The 23,325-nt window shown below is 43.8% G+C and overlaps 1 long non-coding RNA gene across 2 annotated transcripts in view; it reads left to right on the top strand.

Moving 5' to 3' along the window:
• The first annotated feature begins 331 nt into the window (after window positions 1-331).
• LOC308471703 overlaps window positions 332-23,325 on the top strand; it is a 35,254-nt gene continuing 12,260 nt past the window's right edge. Inside the window, exons 1-3 of one of the 2 annotated variants that reach the window (XR_013983101.1) lie at window positions 332-695; window positions 1,396-1,579; window positions 19,656-20,125. This is a non-coding gene — a long non-coding RNA (uncharacterized lncRNA). Of the gene's footprint in view, window positions 696-1,395; window positions 1,580-19,655; window positions 20,126-23,325 lie in introns of those variants that run through there. The other variant, XR_013983100.1, reaches the window with a different exon arrangement.

The following is a 23,325-nucleotide window of genomic DNA, read 5'->3' as shown; positions in this document are numbered from 1 at the left end:
GTATACCTTAGGATTTGAAGCCACCATAAATCAGCAAGATTGGCAACCTGTCTCTTTGGAGCCCAGATCTGTCCCACCATCCCTTGGCCAAAATGCACATCCAATGTACAGTATACATGAAAAAAATGAAATAAACCGAAATGCTTTGCTTTGTGGTTGCAGCACATTGTAACCCAAGATCAAATGACTCCATTCTGTTATTAGTCTGTTTTAACTTTGTGAGGTCATTTTATGGACTGTGGTCAGGCGGAATGAGTTCCTTGCATTCCTTATGGCTAACTGGAGAAGAGAGCTGATAGTCCCACACTAGACAGATAGCTTATGGAAATCTGGCCACAGAAAAACTGACTAGTCTTGAAAAACCTGCAGGAGACATGTCTTGCTACATGATTACTCTTTAAAACTGCAATAGGTGTCTGCGGTTACAGAGCACAAGACTTCTGCAATTCTGCATTGTGAGGGAGCCAAGAAGTGAGCTTTTCCTGCATTTTCCAAGCCAAATGATATTTTGCTTCCTTTGAACTTTGCCAAAAGTTTATGGATGCTTTTTATCCTTGCTCTCCCTCCACCCCTGGCCTTCCAGGTCTGGGGGAAGCAGCAAAATAACTACCAAGCACGGCACTTGGAAACTCTGGCTTCTTGGCGCTGAGAATGTTTTTGTCACTTAGATGATGTGACAGAACTTCAGAAGAAATGTAAGTTCAGAAACATACAGTAATTATTAATTTTTTCACAGGGGTGGGGCTTGCTAAAAAATTGTGATGACGAGTAGGATACATCCTCATTAAGAAAGGATATTTGGAAAGCTGAGTAAGAAACTAACCCCTTATTAGGCTTGCCAATTTGTATGGCGGTTTCTTGCCAGCTTAACAGCTGTGCCAATCAGAGGTTCAGCAGCTAAAAATTTCTATCTTAGCAAGGGAAAGCTTCACCTGTTGAATTTCCCCTGTGAATTTTTAACATTTGCGGGGGGTGATACCCCCACCACTACCTTCAAAAATTGCTGGGCAGAAATACTTTGACCCAGCATGATTTTTTAAAATTTCTATGGCCAGAGTGTAACACACAATGTGACCTTAATTCAGACTCCTAAATCCTTGTTGCATTAAATTGCTAATGAGCTCTGTAGGAAGACCCTGTGAACAACTGAGTAATGTTTTCCATGCCCCAAAGACCATGGCAAAGCATCCCTGTAGCCTCACATTTGCCCTCCATTGTATCATAAAATAAATAGATTTGCTGTCCTTGTAACTGATAAATGGGCCCGGGGGAGAAGGCTGTTAAAGAGGAGGACGTGTTGGTCCATTCTTAATGTGGAATGGAGAATATTTGTTTAGGAAAGACCAAATACTCCTGCTGTAAATTTAACTTCTTGTTTTCCCTTTGATTTCACAGTTAAGGCCAGCGCACACGGTCTTCTGAAAACGGCCCACAGAAATCTGTGCAGAGGGAGGTCAGCAAAAAGGCAGTGGTTAAGTGTTTTCATTAGAGGGGATTCAAAACACACAGGGCAAGATAAGGGAGATTCATATGCTCAGTGGATTTCAAACAAGCACATGAGTCACCGGCCAGCCATTTGGTAAGCAAGTATCTTTCTCTTTCCCAGCAGTATGATAAAACGCCAAGGTGGGGGTGGGAAGGGATGCCTTGATGTTGGGAGGCCAAAAAAGATGTGTGTGTGAACCTAGAAAGTTCCCACTGAGCGGAGGGGGAGAAAGCCAGACAGCCATTTATTTCAACACACTGCTGGATTTACTTAAGTTTGTCATGCAGAATATCTAATATAGCTACTACTTGGATACTTAAAGAGAGAGGACACATTTCAGGGATGTTCACGAGGTGTGTTTTGACAGACATGTCCCTAGTCAATAACATGGAAATTGGATCGGGGGGGATGAAAGGTTAGCTTGCTGTTTGGCTGCCCAGATACTAAATATAGACTCTTGACCTGGAGTGACACACATCGAGTTATATCATAAATGGGCAAGACAACATGAGCGTGTGTTGCTCTGACACAGCTAATTTTCAAGCTGCAGGTTATTTGCAGGTTGGAGAATTAAACTTCACTTTGGCGCTCAGAATACTTACAAAGCAAATATAACCAAAATCCCTAATGTGAAATAAGAGTACTAGATTTGGCTCCAGTCTAGGGTAGATTGCTGTTTCCAAGCTGCTACCCTAAAGAACAGGGATTTTGAATTTTGTGGGGATGGGGTAGGGAATAGCATGTGAGTTGATCTTTACTTGGACAATGGCTGCCTTGCTTAAAAGAAAGACAGTAAAGAGTGGAGTGTAGACTGGAAAGATATAGTTTAAAATTCCTACTCAAACAAGAAGCTCACAAAATGACCTTGAACGTGCTACCTCTGGCTCTTGGACAAACCTACTGCACACGTGGTTGTGACGATAGAGAGGGGATGATGACACAAATGCTGGGTGGGTTCAGGATTCTGTGAACACTTCATTGCAGGATGGGCTGGGTCCCCACCAGCTTGAAGAAGGTCAGTGGGGAGGCCATCCTGGCGGGTGGGAATGCCCTGGGCCCAGAGGTTTATGCCAAATACCTCCAGATCACCTATATACTTTTCTTGGGCAAGATGACTGAGAGGAAGATGGTTCAGCTGTAGACACTCTTTGGATTTCAACCTGGGTTGTGGCCCAGTTTCGAGACAGAATTTGCCTTGGTTGCCCACATGGATTACCTACTTTGGGAGAATGACGAGGGGATTGTGACCTCATTAATCCTCCTAGATTCCTCTCTTTGAAAAATGAAATTGGGGAAAACCAAATAAGTTGCTCTCTCAGCTTTAGCAAGTTATACTGCATAAAGGAGGGGATAAAAAAGCAAACTACTGTGTGTTCAAAACCGCAGAGGAATGGCAGGACAAACATTTTCAGAAGATATACAGAAGTACATTTAGACAAATATGAACAAATGTACAGCATCATTAACATTAACACTCCTCATTAAAGTTATGGGTGAAATAGTATTTTAACCCTTTTAATGGTCTCTATAATGCACAATTCTACTAATGACTGTTGTTGGAAGTATGGGAAAGGCCAAGTGGATTTTATCCTCTGTTGGTAGGCCAGCCCAGAGGATATTCATGATGAGAACTCCTATTCATGAAGCTGTGATCTAACCACCTGCACTCATCTGCAACGGTGGTCTCAAACACACACTGGTCTTAAATATGAAGTGAATGAAGCTTACGTTTTCTAGACAGAATGAAGCTGGTTTGCCAAAAAATGCATCAAACACCAGCAGTGGAATAGCATGGGTTGCCAGTGCCAGGGATGGGCAAGTGTGTGTCCCCTTGGTGGCCAGTGCAGCTGGGATAAATTCCATGAGGCACATGACTGCCCGTGCTGCTGTAGCTGGTGGCAATGACTGCACACCTTCTTGGCTTGGCGGCTCTGCCACCTCCTGGCTTGACCAGCCCAGAGGTGGGGTGTTTGGACATTCCTTCACCGGCCATGAGGAGAAGGAGGCACTGCCTCAACCCCAAAGGCCTGGTCCATGTGCAGCTTGCCTCCTTGAGGCTCCAGGAGGCAGCAGGAGCTCTGCCACGTGGCCTCGATGAGGGAGCCTGGTTGGGGGCATCTGGTTGTGTCCCTCTCAGAATTTTATGCTTAGGGTGACCACCCCTCTGAGCCCCTTGACACTACGCCACTGACCACCAGAATTTCTTAAGAAACTACAGGATTGATAGGGATCAGGGCTAACATGTACACGGCTTCAAAAACTAGTAAGGGGAGTTTACTGCATGTGGAGTAAGTTGTAATGCATGCACACCCTAAGTGGATGGACAGCCGAAGTAGAATGCCATCAACTTCTTTAAAACTGTAGCTTACACACTTTTCATTTTATTTTTAAAGAGCCCCAACCCTTCCTCTCCATCTCTTTCCTTCCTGTCATTGAAACCACCAGAGATGCTTCTCTTTGATTATTCTTCATGGAACACTTGTAACATTTGCAAGTGTTTTGCTTGCATGTTGTTCCCATCATGTAAACTGACTATCTACATCAGTGCAAGCTGTTCTCATGAATGACAGGACACATGATCTGGAAATGTTCTGCTGGTATGGAGAAGCTCTATGTGGTTAGAACAATGTACAAGAGAAGCAAAAGACGAGGCATGTTAGACAATTACCATATGACTGGGGTAACATTTTGGGTCAAAGGTCAGCATAAACTGTTTTTCACAGAGGCTTAAATCCTGTGGTGTGGAGCATCTTCATTGTACTTGGTGGTACTGGCTGGTGGACTGTTAGAGCTATTCCCTTCATGGGCTTGCAAGAAGCATGTGGTTGGTCACAGGGGAAAACAGGACACTTGACATACACTTCCCTGGGAGGAAGCCCAGTGGAACCAAGTAGAACTTACTCCCTAATACAGTGGTACCTCGGGTTACAAACACTTCGGGTTACAGACTCTGCTAACCCAGAAGTAGTACCTCGGGTTAAGAACTTTACTTCAGGATGAGAACAGCAATCGTGCAGTGGCGGCACGGCCACAGCGGGAGGCCCTATTAGCTAAAGTGATACCTCAGGTTAAGAATGTTTTCAGGTTAAGAATGGACCTCCGGAATAAATTAAGTTCATAACCAGAGGTACCACTGTACAGATGTAATTAAGCAGGTATATATGCTGTCAGTGGACTCTGTGAGACTGATTCAACAGAGCTCTTACATTCTGTGCTCTTAGCACAGGCGGAACAGAGAAGTTCCTCTGGTCAAGTGGTTGGGCAAGGCTGGTCTGTCCACAAAAAGGATTACCCAAGATGGCACAGGAGACTTGATGAGAAGGAGCTGTCAGGAAGAAATGCTTTTTTCTCTTCTGCACGGTTGAGCTGTAACTTGGAAAGGTTATTTTTCTTCTGCATTCCCCCCCCCCCAATAAGGCCTTGCAAGATTACATCTCTCTCCCAGCGGTCAGACGTACACGATGTCTGTGTGACCCTCCAGCTTATGAATAAAACCCATTTCCCCTCCTTAGTCTTCCCTGTCTTCTTCCTCTCACAAAACAATGGCACAATGTAAGGCTTAACCCATAACATCTGTAACTGGCTCAGCAAAGGCATCAACAACACTGAAACTGCGAGAAGAGAGAATAATGCTTGGGCACCTTTTTTGTCCTTTTACTCTTTCAAGAGTCATGCAAACGGCCTCTTGGCAAAATGACCTCTTGGCAAAAAGGTCTCTAGAATTTATATATCTATTATGATATCCATATTGAAATGAAAAAAAACCCCTCTTTTGATCACTGCTGGACTCTTATTCCTGCTCCTGCAAAACCTATTCAATACTAAATTTTATTCAGGTTCCTTCATAAAATGTTGAATTGTCTTGGGAAGCTAATAAAGGCACACTGACGTCAAAATGAAACATAAAAGGCAGATGTTTCTTGTTACAATTATTTACCCACAGCCACTTTTCCTTGTTTTTAGACAGTGCAGAAGATTATTAAATGGGCCATGCTAACTTGCTAATTATTGTTTCCACCATCGTCCCTGCCAAAGGTTTTATAATAGACAAAGCTTTTTTCGACAATGTATGCATTATTAAATTCATTCCTTTTGTTTCTGTTAATGAAATTTAATTTATATAGATCCACAACACAGATGGTATCATTAGATGGCTAGCTGACTTAGAAAGATCAGTCAGATGTATCTAAGATTAGATCATTTCTTAGATTATATTGTGAACTTGCCAAAGGACCTGCGTTACTCAAGTATTGATTATCAAATTTATGTTTGTCCACATCACCTTATTGTTAATGGGATGCTATGCAATCACGTATCCAATTTGTCTAGATTTCTTTGATATTTCTGTTGCAGAAATGAGATAGTTGCTTGAAGCAGTTCAGGAGATCAGGAGATTCAATAGCTGGCTTTCTCAGAGGCTAGGAAATACCTGGACAGGGGCAAAAGGACCTCCTCCTGCCCCACCAAGCTGAGGATGTTGTAAATCAGGCATCTATGTAAAGAAAACAAGAGAAAGATTGCAGTTTGGGATAGGCAGGGAAAGACACAGGAGCTGAGTTAGGGCTCCGTAAGTATCTTACAGTGGTGCCCACTGGGAAGGGAAGGGAAGGGAGGCCAACAGTAGGTGGAAAGGCAGAGTCAATGACAGGATTGTAAGTAAAGTACTGACTGGTTGTAAGTAAAACTGCAGGCAGGTGAGGGCTGGCCCAGGACAGATTGAGATGGGTAAGATATTGGCCCACCTGCCCTAAAGGACCAGCCTTCACTGCTTGGGGTGCTTCTTGTCCATTGTGGAAGCACTGGACTTCAGTCTGCTGGGGTATTTAAACGGTGCCCCCACCCACATTCACCCTGTATATGTGTAAATACAGTGGTACCTCAGGTTACATATGCTTCAGGTTACAGACTCCGCTAACCCAGAAATAGTGCTTCAGGTTAAGAACTTTGCTTCAGGATGAGAACAGAAATCGGGCTCTGGCAGCGCGGCAGCAGTAGGAGGCCCCATTAGCTAAAGTGGTCTTCAGGTTAAGAACAGTTTCAGGTTAAATACGGACCTCCGGAACGAATTACGTACTTAACCTGAGGTACCACTGTATCTGCAAACACTTCAAAATGCCTAAAGGCTCCAGGGACCTCCTTCTAAAGGACACCAAAACTGGGGAAGCACTGCATCCCTGGAACTTCTCGTGACTTGAAGAAGTGGGTGAACAAAAGAATAGGAGGCAGCCCAGTGCAGGATAGATGAGGCTGATCTCGCCATCCATCCTTCACCCTGAGTGGCCCAAGACAGGGTGGCCCAAGACATTTGGCTGCCTGAGGGGGCATCAGAAGCTGATGGGGTTGGCAGTTGACTCTTATACCAATACTGTCAGTGGCATAGTTTGGCCCTCTGGGAAGCTGGTAAGCAGTGAGGGTACAGAATGGGCTGTGTGGCACTCGCAGGTCTGTCTTCCAACAGAATGGTATGGCTAGGGACACAGGAGAAAGGGCTGTCTCTGGTGCCGCCTCCTCCCAACTGCTGCCTGAGGTGCTTACCTTACTCTGCCTCATGATAGGGCTGGCCTTATACAACAACCACAACAACAACAACCACAACAACAGCAATTTATTATTTCTACCCCTCCCATCTGGCTGGGTTTCTGCAACCACTCTAGTTGGCTTTCAGCAGAACATTAAAAACATAATAAAACTTCAAACATTAAAAGCTTCCCTAAACAGGGCTGCCTTCAGATGTCTTCTAAAAGTCTGATAGTTGTTTATTTCCTTGACATCTGATGGGAAGGCATTCCACAGAGCGGGCGCCACTACCGAGAAAGCCCTCTCCCTGGTTCGCTGTAACTTCACTTCTTGCAGGGAGGGAACCACCAGATAGCCCTCGGAGCTGGACCTCAGTGTCTGGGCTGAATGATGGGGGTGGAGACGCTCCTTCAGGTATACTGGGCCGAGGCTGTTTAGGGCTTTAAACCCAACACTTTGAATTGTGCTCGGAAACATACTGGGAGCCAATGTAGGTCTTTCAGGACTGGTGTTATATGGTATACACATCTACATTGTCCTGGCCTTGCTCCCTCCACCATCCTCTCACCCCCCCCAAAAAAAGATGTTAGTTGTATGCAACGCATTATTAAAAACAAAACAAAACTAACTAACAAAGAAACAAAAGTTACTGAACTGCAGCAATAGAAGTCGTGTGTTTTTATTTTAAGAAATGCTTAGTCTTTCTGTCAGCTTAAAAGCCTGCCATTTGCAGAGCTCCAGAATACAATTCATAAGCCCTGCTAAGTGGCAGAACGGGCTTTACAGTATAGCTGTTGAGTCTCCCCCCCCCCCTTTCTTTACCCCTTTCCTCCCTAACATAATACATTTTTTTCCAACTCAGCAAGTTTTATTCCCTGCTGGCTGCTTTTGGCCTGCTATTATATTGCACCAATAACATGCCCATATGACACTGTAGTATCTTTTTACAGTATAATTGCATGTACATATTTTCATTCGTAGCCCGAAGCTTCATTTAAGGGCGCATGGTAAGAATCCGTGCTCCACCAGACACAGAACAAAATAATCAATAATTCCAGACAAATCTGTTTTTATAGCCATTTCTATAATAAAACAATATAAAGTTACAGCGTATAAGGAGACATATTAATGTGACTTTCCATATGTAGTGTAGCTTTTAGGTCTCTTAAACCTTCAAGTTAATAATGCCTAAGGATCCCACTGTGAGTTCAACTACACTTTTAAAGGCATGCATGCCTTAAGGTGTGCTTTAATAGTAATATATTGCTCTGCACACAGTCAAAGAAGCAATAGGCTGGATGTCACTAGGCTTCTTTATGATGAATACATGTAGAATAAATATTGAGGACAGGATCCAATGGACTGCAGCCAGAGCTTCTGCATGAATTGGGGTCTGGGAGGCCGGCCCTAACCTCTGACATCCTGTACATCCCCCACCCAAGATATTCAAAGGAGAAGATTCTGCAGACTTGTGTTTGATGCAGAACAAGAAGCTGCAGCCTGAATAAAAAACATCTGAGGAGATGTATCATATATTTTTCAGATGACTAGGGAAGAAGCCATAGAGCGCATGCTTCATGTGGAAGGTCCCAAATTCAATACTGGCATCTTCATTTAAAAAGATTACATGGAAGGTTATGTGAAAGGCTTGGCTGAAACCAAACGCAACCTGGTGGGCTCATGATGCCTCTGCAGCCCCCAACATCTGCTGGTTGCTTCCTAGCAGGCGAACTGGTGCAGGCAGGCAGCAGTAGGCAGCAGCAGTGCCATCATAGACAAGCCACCTGCCATTTTACTTTCATTTACTTCATTTAAGAGATTTGAAGTCTACCCTTCACCCGAGGGCATGAGGGTGGCAACAGTTCCTGCAGTGCCCCAACATCAGGGCTGGCCCACCTATGAGGCAAGGTGAGTTGACGTCCTCAGGCGGCAGGATCCACAGGGGAAGCAGGTCTGGCCTCCAAGGAATGCGTCACCTGCTGCCACTGCCATAGTGGTAGCAAAAGCTGCAGCACACTCCTTGGGCAGCCTGCCACCTCCCCATGCCATCTCTGCAGAGTCTTGGAGAACAGGAGGCCCTGCTGGTCTCCTCCAACCCTTGTTTCTGTATCCCCCGCTTGTTTCTGATGTAGATCTTCACTTATCCCATCTTCCCAGGCGGGGCTGGGGTGGAGAGCGCCATTTTGCGGTGCCAAAATGTATTGGGCTGGCCCTGCCTGATATAACATCGTTCTAGGTGTTGTCAACAACTTAAAAGGGCAGGACAATTAAAACTCAGAAATCTATTTTAAAATGCCCACTGCAACAGGGAAGTCACTGGTAGTCATCTGAAGTTCCACAGGAAGGGAGCCTGTTTAATATCAGCCAGGAAGGAAACTGGAGATTCCCTGCCTACTGTATTATGGCTGTTCCCTCTGGAACTAATAGCAGCTTTATCAAAAGAGGGGCAAATTTGGATCAGAAATGCACCCTGGGAGGAAATTCAGCTTTACTGCTCCAATCCAAATCTGATTGCAGATCCTTTTCTTGCATCGAGTCTGCTCTGAGAGGCCCACGCAAATAATTTCTTATCTTCCTCTTTTTCACACTTGAAGGGAGCTTCAGATCTGTGACCTGCTGATATGAGGCTGCCCCACATGCTTGGAAAAAGGGAATGCTTTGTTGTTATTTGGCCTTCAGTACTGGAATACCCAAAGTGTGAAGTAGTTTGCTTTTTTATCAGTGAGATAACTGGTGATATTTTAGGTTGCCAATTAGCAGATTACCAATTTCAATTCAGTGGAGGCAGCTCATGGGAATTGCCTCATGTTATGAACCTTGGAAGCAGAATTGCCTTATCGCACTCATTGCAGTGGCAGGTTCTAATAGGCCTATAAATATAATCTCCTGATACCTTGATGGCGATCTTTTCCTTAATTCCTATTTGGTGTGAGACTTCTTTTTTTTTGACACAACCTTTCCTTCATCAGTAGTTTAATTTTGGGATCCTAATCTACACGTACTGTATTACCAAAGGTGGGCTTTGTGGCATGTCACACAGAGCAGTGTAAAGACTCCCTGGCTATAAATCCTGACCAGTATCCACTGTTCCTGAGCATGACTCCCCCTAGTGAAAACGCAAAGCTTTGCATTACCCAAGTGTAACGTTCAAACTCCCCAAACCAACGCCATGTCGAATTATTATTTAAATCAGGCTTCCTCAACCTTGGCCCTCCAGATGTTTTTGGCCTACAACTCCCATGATTCCTAGCTAGGAGGACCAGTGGTCAGGGATGATGCAAATTGTAGTCTCAAAACATCTGGAGGGCTGAGGTTGTGGAAGCCTGTTTTAAATCATAGCCTTGTTAATGAGTTCATTCTTTAAACAACTTGTCCAAGAAATGCAAACATCTGCACAACTGATGCTGTGGTTTGGGTTGTTCAATAGGTAATCGAGGTAGGAGATATCGCAAGATCTCTTTACCTTGCCCTTTGACTACCTAAAGAGATACTTTTAGGATTCTGTCCCAGTCCTTTTCTTCTAGAAAAAAATATATATGCCGGTACTGTGTACCCTTGACTACCCCCAGAAACAAACACTGCCCCCATTATCTTGACTGCAATTTGTTTTAATGTATTTAATGCTCACTTTAAGGCAATGTCCTAAGTTCTTAGGTGCCCTATCTATAATATTTCATTGCAAACAATAAGCAGACCAGACATTTTGAATACACTGCCTGCATGAAGCAGTGTACTCCTGGATGAGAAAATGTGCAACCTGCACTATAGGAATCAAAGGCAGAACTCTTCATAATACAAAACAATTAGATACTTTGCCCTGTGATGGAAGATGTATACAGCCTTTGCAGAAGTATCCCAAGGCCTATGGAGTTGTATGAAATATTTTTGAGTAGCCAGACATTTTAACGATTGCTCTGTACTGCTTCTAAAGATCTTTCATGTTGCTGTTCACCAAAATAATGTTCTGTGAGAGGACATTATATAAAATGTGTGTGTGTGTTTCAAAATTAAAATTCCACCTTCAAAAAAAGGTAGGGAAACGGCATGTGGAAATCTCACAGAAATGCCAGCGGTTCCAGCAGATCTGGAACTGTAGTTTTCTTTCCTGTGGTTGGTTTGTCTCAGAATCCTCCCAGCTGGAATTCTGCCTGAGGTGGCCGGTGGGGTGGGGGGTGGGGGAGTGTGAATGTCACCACCTCCACAGACCTCACATGTTCTGTTGTAAAGTGACACTTCTCAAAATGTTTCATAACTTGTGTGCTGCTTCCATTTGGGCTCTTGCACACATTTGACTTCTCTCCCCCCCCCCCACTCTGCTTCCTTTCAATTTTTAATCGGGGCAGTCATATGTTGTTAGCTGCTTTATCTCAAGGGCAGCAAGCTGGCTCAGGAAGGAAGGAAGGAGGGATGGAAGGGAGGCGAGGTGACTAGACTGGATGGTGGGCCTTGTCCATAATAATAACAATAGTATTAGTAGTAATAAAAATAATAATCAGCCCCAAGAAGTCAAGGAGGGCTTCCTACGATTGCAAAGCGGGATGCTGTTCCAAGCAACAGACATTGGCTTTGCAGCGTTCAAGCAATCTGAGAAATACATAAAGTATTGTTATGGGTTTGGACTGTTAAGCTGTGCGCCAGACCCCTCTAGTCCCTGAATCCAACAAGTGTTAGAATTTAATCAAGGCTTCTAATTCTTGGAATAGCCTGACTAGCCTCCTGCAGAGGTGATAGCATGGGTGAGGGGGAATTAATGGGCTCTTTTGTAAGGTGGCAAATGGGTGGGACCATCTCCCTCAACAAGACCCTTTTGAGTGTAAATGCTGTGAACCCCTCCATCTTAGGCTCAGGTTGTATATATGTATAAATAAACCATATGTCATAAAGACACCACAGTCTCTGCTATGCCTCATTCCCAAAAGGAAATGAACCCTGGATAACATGCCTGGAACCCCCTGGGATCTCTCACGGCTCAGAGATTGGATGGTGGGCAACAGCACTGTATGTAAATTATGTATCCCTTCTTAAAAAAAACCTCATTTAAGATTTAGAGCTGTGCGAAACATCCACAGACAGAAAGCTGGCTGCAGGAGACCTTGGATATATGTATGCAATTTGTATAAGATGGTTAGACTAACACTCTTATGCCAACCATAAAATAAAATCAAAAGTATATTCAGTGGCAAAGTGAATTATTTGCCCCAGTTCAAGACTCCAGTTCAGTCCAGACAGAGAAAAAGAGCTGTAATTCTAGAGGACTGGACTCATGACCAGTCGAAGGTGAACGAATCTTATGGAACAAATGAGCAACTGTGTGTGCTTATTGCTTGAAAAGCTGATAATATGTAAATGTCCTGATTTCCCAGACAAGAAACCGAGGTTAATAGCTAATGCTGTTTTCCAAGGCATCCAATGAGTTACAATTTAAGAGAGGGTCAAGAAGATTTTCTCGCCTGTATCTGCTCCAGCAGTTAGTTGCGGCATGTGCAGAATATTCCTGAATTCATTTACTCTGGAGTAGTTCTTTTGAAGTTGGTGAAAGTTTTCCATATATTTTAAAGGAGGAAAGCGAGACTCTTAATGTGATTAAACTGGAGCTCAGCATGTACTGAACTTGCTGCTCCTGGCATTCCACATTAAAGACGCACACTGATTGGAGGAATAGTCTTCATTCTAACGCCTACCCTTAAAAACCCATGCCATGGTGGAAGGAAAGGAAAAAACACACACATGCATATTTAGAAGAATTTGCTCGTTGTACCAATGGAAAATTGAACTGCAGCAGCACAGTGAAATCCAAGATTTAATGTGGGTTTGGAAAACGGAGAAAGCACAATTGCTGAAGAAAATGCACTGGTTACATAACTGACCAAGCCCAGGCTTAAATCATTAACATGTGATCATGTGAGGTGCACTTTCTGTTTCCAACAAACCGTTCTGGGATGCTTTGGAAAGGAAAGCACAACAGACCCCCATCTTTGTGGCCTGTTAATCTTCCTGAATGCATTTGTTTGGTTTCATTTAGTGTAGCAACTTGATGTATTTAGAGCATGAAAGGTGGTTGACCGAGCATGACTTGCAAGATCACAGCAAACAATGTTTTTCTAGTATTAAGCAAAATCCATAGTAAAGACATGAGACCATCTGATCTCAGGTTACTCAGCTAAGGAGAGGGGAAAAAACCCTCTCCCGCTGCTCCCTGCTGATGCTGCAGATGCCAAGAAGGGACTGGATCTCTTGCTACTTATTTGTGGGATGAAGTTGCGTAGGGCTGCAACCATATTCGCATCTCTGCTGCAGAGGGTGCTGCTAGCACTCAGCAGGGGTCATATTTGGATCTGGAATCGGTTTCCAACTCCAGGGCTGAGAAACTAAGCACTGGATGTGTACTGAATAAAACATATTGGAAACATTAAAACATAACTTGAAACCATGATATAAAAAAGACAAAAATTGAAGAAGGGTGGGGGAGGGGAAAACCTTATCAAAAATAACTCATCTGCTCTCGAAAGCCTAGGCAAAGAGGTGCGTCATTCCTAACTGGTGAAAAGAGCACAATGGTGATGTCAGAAGCACCACCAAAAGAAGGAAGTTCCTTAAGTAGGGGGCCACCACTGAGAAAGCCTTACCTCAGACCTCAGCAGTAACCAGCAGTACCAGCACAGCCTCTCGTTCTGATCTAACATTCAGTCAGATCTATACGGACTTGGGATCCAAGTTGTTTAGGGCTTCATATGTTAACATAAGCATCTTGCGTTGTCTTATGAGAGAGGGAGAAAAGGAATTATTTCATTTTTCTCTAACTTACTTTGTATTGTTGTATTGTACAGTGAAAGACAAGTAAGAAACATTACAGATAAATAACTAAAGCAGAAGCCTAAACCTATATTATTTTAAATGTGTTTGTGGGAGGGGAGGGTTATTGGTCTGTTTTGTTCTTGTTTTATTACGTATTTTGAGTTTTTATTTTGTATTTTTATGCTGTGAACCCCCCATCATCCGAAGATCTCAGTTCAAACAATTAAAAAACCCTAAGAGATCCAATAAAACAATAAAACCATTTGAAAGACTGAGCCCATTGAAAGACTGAGGAAAGATGAGCAATTGCAAGATTGACTACTCCCTCACATAAAAACACCTATGCACTTCAGGGTAAAACTATAAGCTGGCCTCTTCTTTTTAAACTAGCTTTCTGTCTTCAGAGGCATCTGATGTGGGGAGCACTGGTGGTGACTGCTGGTGAAGTAGAGCAGGTTGTAAACGACATAAAGGGGAGTGGGCCTCTTGCCCCCACATAATACGCAGTGGTGTTATTGGAGTCAGGGGGCGCTGCAACCGTATTGTGCAGGCAGATGGCAGCTGACTGGTTAGCAGTGACCCATCATCAGTCTGTGCTGCTGATGTCATCAATTCATGCCACACCTCACTTGCTGCTGCTATTTATTAATCCGCTCTAAATTTATTGTTAAGCTGCTGATGCTGGGAAACATTTGCACAGTCCCCTGGAGAATAATTATTTGATCCTTTCTTTCCCCCTTTCGTCTACTTACTGACATAAAATGCATGGACACCCAGAATGAGGTCATGAAGAGAAAGTTAATGCAGTTCAGATGGATGTTTTGAGAAGCTGGTGGTTTACACAGCATGCAGGGCCCTCTAAGTTTGGCATGTTAAAATTCCCCAAATGTGCACCGGGATAATACGGAAACTAAAACAGAATATTTTATGCAAACATCCCCTAATCTGCACAGTTCTGGCTCTAGGAGGTTATTGCGTTCCCAGAGAATTTGAATATGTTATCCAAAATGAGATGCTAGTTGCAAATTGAGAAAAACGGAGGTCTGTCGAAGTGCAGAGCTCCGGAAACACTAGTATAACAAGCAAATAATCAGCTCCAATTTAGCTGCAGGAGGCTATAGACTTGGTGTTTATGGTAGGCCTTGTCAATGCAGCACTGGCTCCATCCGCTATCAAAGCTTTAAATTTAGAATTTAGGGCTTATCGACACACCCCTTTTACCCTGGTCTTTCCAGGCAGAGGTCCGCACTTTTACTTTCCGTGTCCAAGCATTTTTTCCTTGAGCTTTCCCTGCTGAAAACTGCTCTTTAAAGCAAATGTCAGTTTGGGTTTTCTGTGGATTAACGTTTGCTCCGATGGAGCTTTAAAGAGCAGGTTTTCATGAGGAAAGCTCCAGAGAGAGAGAGAGAGAGAGAGAGAGAGAGAGAGAGAGAGAGAAGGTGCTTAGGCACAGAGACACGGACTGCCTGGAAAGAGCAGAGGAAAGTTAAGTGTGGATTAACCCTAAGCAAATTGTTGTGCTATCTAACCCAAACAAAAGAATGCTGAAATTACATTGCTCAGTATTTCTTTATTGCATATCCCTGCCCACCTGCAACATGCCTTCCCCAAGACACTTCAGATTTTATCTGGACACAGATATGAACAATATCTCGAAAGGAGATGGATCATTAACAGGTCCAGGGTAACTTGTGTTCTGTAAGAGGTGGTGCTCTTGCTATATCTTCTCACTAGAAGGTGTATTGTGCAGGTATTGTAAAAAACAACAACACACGCTTGTGGGCTGAGCCCACCCTTGTTATGTAAAGTTTGTGCTCTGATCAGTGCTGCAGTTTGGGCTAACTCAGCACTGCATGACTAATATTATTAGACATTCTTAAAACAACAACAATGTGCTGCAGCCAAAGGACAATGTCGCAGTGCTAATGCCGCCTAGGCTGATTAATTGAGCAGTTGATGCATAATTTGTCAATATTAAGACTGAATGTTCCGTTGACATCTGTTCCTCATTCCCCTTTGCCTGTGGTGTAAGTACATTAATACTGGATGTAATACTGCCACCTTCTGGTTGCAGACAGTGGTAGGAGGCCTATAGCGAATAAAAAAGTTTGCAATAGCAATAGGATTTGAAATGTCTTACATGTCACCACAGGGAACCCCAGCGAAACCCAGGGTGAGGATCGGTAAATTTTCCAGGATGAGGCATTGGATACTTTCCTTTTGTTCACGGTCCTTTTATTTACAAGACCACGTAGCTTCCATGTTACAGTGATTTATTGCACTTATCTCTTTATTTATCCCAATGTATCACAAAGGAAATCTTTCTGGGTTAGAAGAACAGTAGTTCAAAAGGAACAGTGTCCAGTGGCAGCTGGTAGAAATTCTGGCAAGGCGAAGCTCAAATTATGCTGTGGTTGACCACTTGTGAATACTCATGCTTACATAAACACTGATGGCTACATGTGGCTTGTAATGTTGGAAGAGGCCTTGAACTGAACATACTAATTTTCTTCAGTCTTTCTTTTTATATTTTCGATGGTTTCCTTTAATCCATCTACTGGTGTAGATCCTAATCCCTCGCTGCTGACCTATTTTTGAATCTTCTCAAATACACTTATATGTCATCAACAAAAATAAAGCTACGGTGTCAGAATCGGGCCCTTTTAACTTGACACGGTTTCGTTTAGATTTTTTAAATTAACCCCAGCCTTTAATTTTTTGGGGGGAGGGGAAGTGGGTAAACAGGATCATCTTCCTCTTCTCTATTTCAGCACAGTGATGGCAGCAAAAATTTATTTTCATACGCCTATCTGTGAATCTAAAAGTCCCTCTGCAGGCTTTCACACTCAAGAAAGGATGTGAATTTATGACATCTCCCAGAGGATTCCGGCTCCATAAATTTAATAGGTTGGAACAGCTTTAATCCTTGCTTCCATATGTTTTCTGAAGCATGGGATGATATTGTAGCCGTTTCCCTCCTCATGGGCAGAACAAAAATTTAAACTAAGGAAAGGAAGACTTTTCCTCTGACAGCATTTGCCACTGTCCTTCGGTTTTTACCATTCTTTGAACCACAAAATGAGCAGCCATTACTAGTCTCGTACCATTGTTGCTGTTGTTATAGTCATGTAGAACCATACATGTGTACAGTTATGTATGCACAGTAACAAACAAAAAGACAGGTCCCTTCTTCATCTGAGGAGGGATGCCAACAGAGAGATGACAGAAAGATGGAGATAATGGCAATGGTTTCAGTTGTCGATACTCAAAAAGAGTTGCAGTGTGGAATAAGAACCAAGGGGTGAAGTGAAAGGTTCTGCAGAAATGGTGGGTTTTGAAGGGGCAGCATCATGCAGTTGTCATGGAAGGAAGTTCAAGGAATACAGAGCAGCTAGGAAGAAAGGGTAGAGTTTTTTGAGAAAGCAAGTAGGCCATTGAAAGTTTTGAAAATAAGGGTGATAAGGAGTTGTGTACTGGGAAGGATGTCATATGGTTTCAGAATGATGGAGAGGAATGTCAGGCTTCTGAATAGAGGTGAGAGGACCAATGGTGTGGCAATGGAAAGTCCTATTAGGCAGGGGGAAGATCTCCCAGAAAGCAAATTGGCCATTGCTTCACCCTAGATCCATCTTACTGTCTCTACCCTTCTCTATTCGATGGTGAAAAACTGCTATGTCCCCCACACTCATCAATTGAACATGTGTTCCCCGCAGATGAATTGCAAAATTCGGCAAACTGCTATGACAATTAAGAAACATGGATGCTTTTTGTCAAAGGTCATAAGGACTATTTCACAGGGTTCAGGCCAGTCAAACTCAGAATAGGATTTTTATTTTATTTTTTAGTATCAAAGATAGAGAGTAGTTGTTGAGGATTAGTCACATGCATATTGATTAGGGAATTTGATATGCTTGCCTGGCCAGGAAGGTGACAGAGGAGCAGCAGGAAAGCCTGCATTTAGAGTTTGCAAAGCCAAGATTTAATTCCTCTGGAGGGTCTTGTACTAGGCACCAAACAGTTAAATGTGAACAAATCCTTAATATTTGCTGAACTGGCAGTTATGACCAGGATGCCTTAAAGGCTTTCCTCCTCCAGTTTCAAACATGAATTACAAACCACTTGAACAACGTTGAGTGCTGTCATTTGTCCCAAAACCTCAAAAGCCTCAGGCAAAGCCTATCCATCTTGCAAATTATGGAGGGAGAATTGGAAGAACCGAGTGGAGCCAGGGTATTGGCTATTACTTTCCCATCCTCCGCTCAACTATTTGTGATCCACAGCCAACATTAGTTATAGCTTGGTACAGACTGATTCCTACGGAGAGCGTTTGGAGAATAGGCACCAGGAAAGGGATCCCTATGCTGTTTTCTGTTTCCACCTCAATCTTCTTACAGGCCTGTGGGGTCTCTCCCAAAAACTTGTCTTCAGAATTTCAGTTCAGCATAAAGGAGAGAGGAAAACAACCACCCAACAGTTGGACCTTGATTTAAAAGGACATATGAGATTCACATTTTGAATATGTGATCTTTTTCTTTTGTTTTGGTCCTTTGCATAGTCATATTAGGCACAATATTTTCTTTCTGTGCTGCCTTAAGCTTATTTCACAGCTGAGATCAAGTGTGTTCTTTGCAAAACCCTTATCTATCATGTTGTTGTTTAGTCGTTTAGTTGTGTCCGACTCTTCGTGACCCCATGGACCAGAGCATGCCAGGCACTCCTGTCTTCCACCGCCTCCTGCAGTTTGGTCAAACTCATGCTGGTAGCTTCGAGAACACTGTCCAACCATCTCGTCCTCTGTCGTCTCCTTCTCCTTGTACCCTCAATCTTTCTCAACATCAGGGTCTTTTCCAAGGAGTCTTCTCTTCTCATGAGGTGGCCAAAGTATTGGAGTCTCAGCTTCACGATCTGTCCTTCCAGTGAGCACTCAGGGCTGATTTCCTTAAGAATGGAGAGGTTTGATCTTCTTGCAGTCCATGGGACTCTCAAGAGTCCCCTCCAGCACCATAATTCAAAAGCATCAATTCTTTGGCGATCAACCTTCTTTATGGTCCAGCTCTCACTTCCACACATCACTACTGGGAAGACCATAGCTTTAACTATACGGACCTTTGTTGGCAAGTTGATGTCTATCTATCATAGGCACAGACAAAGGTTTGATGGACACTGTCCATGCCCAGCCCACTGGGGTTGATTGTGGTGCTAAATCCATTTCTTCCATTTTCTTCCAACGAGGGAGCAAGCTTTGTTATGAGCACACTTGACACCTGAAATATGGTGACCAAGAGAGAAAATAAACAGCTAACCATGTATTTCAGAATTGTGTAAAATGGTCCTAAGAGGGTTTGACTTACACTGTGGGGGCTGCTGTGCATTTGAGCTGCTGGAGCAGGGGACCCAGCAGCTAACAGAAGGTGGAACTAGGGGTAGCAAAAGGTGGAGTTATCAGTGCTAAGAATCCTCCCAAACATTACCTTCTTCCCTACTCAATCCTTTTTCACAAGGACCACTGTTCTTAAAATGTTTTTCAAACCAGCAAATTTTCAGCTCCCATACTTTTAATTCAAGCTGCGTACATGCTTCCCTTTGCTCTGTGTTCAGTGTGCTCCCATTGGTTTTGGAAGCAGTATACACAAAATATTAGTCACAATCCATTTCTATACTGTATCTATCCTGTCATTTATTATGTTTTAATGTGTGTTTCCTCCACATTTTTGAACTGAGAAGCAGACTGGAAGCTAGCAGGATTGGCACAGGTAACAAAGGCAAGAAGAGGAGTTGTTGCTAAAACCCCAACTTCCTGAAAATATACTATATAGCTGCTATCACTTATTCCTCTACTTTTTATTATGCATTGCAGAGCAAAATCATCAACCATGGAGGAAGCTTCATCTGAGCAAGCTTTAAGAACACAAAATTATGTGATCATCTTGTTTCCAGGATCCTATCTTCCCCACTTAGAGACATCCCACAAGAAAACCCAGCCCAAGAGTTATTAAGTCAACCCAACACACGGTACTATTAGTAGTTGACTGGGTGCCTGCCAACAATAATGTCTAAATTGGTTATTTGAGTATAGCCCTGCACTGTTTAAGTAGTGGCTCATTGATAACCACTTGGAGTTTGCCTTTCCTTCTAAGCGGTTTCCAAGAAAGCAGGGAAAAAATGACTTACGACAAGAGAAAGTTCAGGGAGGAAAGTGTTCTTTGCAATGGAACAAATATTATATGATTCAGAGAGTTTGGAGAGCCAATTCTTCTCGCATTTTAGAGGCAATTTTGATTATTTATTTTTAAAAAAATAAATATTAGAACAAACATAGCACATATCCAGGACACACAAAAGTATTTTGGGTGCTTACTTTTATGAGAAGCATAATGTTTTTAAATATTCATATTTAATATTCATACTATGGCATTACTCAGTTTTAACACATTTCTCATATTTATCCTGAGCTATATTTTTTTCTCCATGAATATTTTATACATTTTGAAACCATTTGTATAGCCATAGCATATATTCCTGTGATTAAGTTGCAGAATGTAGTATCTTACTGTGGTGAGTTGGTGGCGATTGCTTTTGAATGGGGTGGTCCAACTTTTCCTGCCAAGTGGATCACATGAGTACTTTGACATCGAACCCATGGGACACACCCTGCCTTGCCATGCCGGTGGGACGCCAAAATTTGATGCCCCCCTCAGCCCTTGCACAGCCCTTGCTGGGTAAGCAAGTTGCTGGGCTTTGGGAAGGAGGTGCAGGGCTCTGGCAGGGTCCTAGAATTCGTCAGCCTCCTTCCCCAAACTGGGAAAGCACTAACAAGGCTCTGGAAAGGAGGAAGGAGGACTCCAGGACACTGTCAGAGTACTTATGCCTCCTTCCCAAAGCCCAGCACCTCGCTTACCCAGCTTTGGGAAAGTAGCACGAAGGCTGGAGGGGCATTGTCATGGGCCAGGAGACGGCTTCACCTGTTGAGCAGCAGCCTGAAGGAGCAGAAGGCAAAGTGACTCCACCTGCTGCTGATCAGCCTTCTTGCTCCTGATGTGAACCAGCTGGCTCCAGCTTTCTTAAGCAGGGTTTCCAGCCTCAGTCAGTTGCTGGAATGAACATTTGTCATGCCTGGCCAGATCTTGCTGCTTCTTGCTTCTTGTTGACCTTGGACCCTCGGCTTTCTTGACCCCTGGCTTGTCTGACTACATGAACTGAGGTACTCCTGCCCTTAGGACTGGACTGAGCCTTGCATACAGACTCTGCCTCTAGGCCAAGAGTCCTTGAAACCTGGCTGGTTGGCTGGCTACTCCCTCCACTGAGCTCTGCTGCGGGTGGCAGCACCGGACTATGACAGGCATCAAATGTTGCCAACAGCCACCAAAAAAGGCCTTGAGGGCCACATGTTGGAGAACCATTCTTTTTAGAAGTTGTCTTCACTTTCCTAGGGTTCTCAATGATCACCTTAAAATTCTATAATACAAAAGTCTCTCAAACACTCCTTGCCAATGGCATTATGTAAAAAGTTAAAGTAGAGCAGGCAGCAACAACCAGTTTGCATAGGAGGGAAGGGCCACCGGGAGGATGCAGTCTGGATAAGGCCCTCAAAGTTGGGTGGCACAAACAAAAAATGGTTTCCAGTTGTAAAAAAAGGGGGGGGCGAGGGAAAGAAAGGGTGTGTGCGAAGAGATTCCATACACTACCAACAATGGCCCTGCTACACAAAAAAATGAAAATGCTGAATAGATGAGGCAAGTTATATCCAACCAATCCCTTGTTTATCCTACTACTCTTTCTCTCAATTCCAGTTGCCAGTATCCACCACTAGTCACAGTGCTTGTTACCTGGGTAGCAGGAGCATGATTCAAACTGCTTCATTCAGAGGATGTCCTGGGCCATCTTGCAATGCCATCATATAGAGATTGCCAGAGCCACCCTATTTGCTCGATAGTGTGATTCAGCTTCATAATGAATCATAGAATCATAGACTCATAGAGTTGGAAGAGACCACAAGGGCCATTGAGTCCAACCCCCTGCCAAGCAGGAAACACCATCAGAGCACTCCTGACATATGGTTGTTAAGCCTCTGCTTAAAGACCTCCAAAGAAGGAGACTCCACCACACTCCTTGGCAGCAAATTCCACTGTCGAACAGCTCTTACTGTCAGGAAGTTCTTCCTAATGTTTAGGTGGAATCTTCTTTCTTGTAGTTTGGATCCATTGCTCCGTGTCCGCTTCTCTGGAGCAGCAGAAAACAACCTTTCTCCCTCCTCTATGTGACATCCTTTTATATATTTGAACATGGCTATCATATCACCCCTTAACCTCCTCTTCTCCAGGCTAAACATGCCCAGCTCCCTTAGCCGTTCCTCATAAGGCATCGTTTCCAGGCCTTTGACCATTTTGGTTGCCGTCCTCTGGACACGTTCCAGTTTGTCAGTGTCCTTCTTGAACTGTGGTGCCCAGAACTGGACACAGTACTCCAGGTGAGGTCTGACCAGAGCAGAATACAGTGGCACTATTACTTCCCTTGATCTAGATGCTATACTCCTATTGATGCAGCCCAGAATTGCATTGGCTTTTTAGCTGCCGCGTCACACTGTTGGCTCATGTCAAGTTTGTGGTCAACCAAGACTCCTAGATCCTTTTCACATGTACTGCTCTCAAGCCAGGTGTCACCCATCTTGTATTTGTGCCTCTCATTTTTTTTGCCTAAGTGCAATACTTTACATTTCTCCCTGTTAAAATTCATCTTGTTTGTTTTTGCAAACATGAAACCAGCACCTTTGTACAGTAAGGCCTTCACAGCCATAGAGCGTGTGTGTTCAGGCAGAGCACAACAGACAATTAGATCTACATTGTGTACTTTTACGCACAAAGCCAAAAAGAGATATATAACCTCAGAGTAGCTATGGGGAACTGCTGGCCCTTCAGATGTTTCTGAACCACACCTACCATCACCCCTGGCCACTGGCCATGCTTGCTAGGGCTAATGGGAGGTGTAGTTTAGAAACACCCGGAGGGCCAAAGGTGCCCCAGCTCTGCTTTAAATCCTAGGGGAAATAATCATTGAAAAGTGTGTGCTACTTCTGCCCAAGCTCATGAACTGGGGGATAGCCATAGAAGAAGAGTTTGGATTTGATATCCCGCTTTATCATTACCCGAAGGAGTCTCAAAGCGGCTAACATTCTCCTTTCCCTTCCTCCCCCACAACAAGCACTCTGTGAGGTGCGTGAGGCTGAGAGACTTCAGAGAAGTGTGACTAGCCCAAGGTCACCCAGCAGCTGCATGTGGAGGAGCGGAGACGAGAACCCGGTTCCCCAGATTACGAGTCTACTGCTCTTAACCACTACACCACACTGGCTCTCAGAGGGCTGAAGCTGAGCAACACACGAGCTGATCCCCAAGTGCGGGGAAAGGTGCCCTTTCCTTTTGCTCTGTTCCCCAAATACTACACAGGCAATTACTCGTGCAAGATAAATTAAGACCCAGGATGGAGTTTATCCATTGCTGCCTCTCTGAGCACCCTGTTTTGAAACGTGGCTC

The sequence above is a fragment of the Podarcis pityusensis genome, assembly GCF_964106645.2.
Source record: "Podarcis pityusensis genome assembly, chromosome: 2".
Classification (NCBI taxonomy): domain Eukaryota; kingdom Metazoa; phylum Chordata; class Lepidosauria; order Squamata; family Lacertidae; genus Podarcis; species Podarcis pityusensis.
Note: the sequence above shows the minus strand (reverse complement) of the source record. Positions and strands in the feature narration are given on the sequence as shown.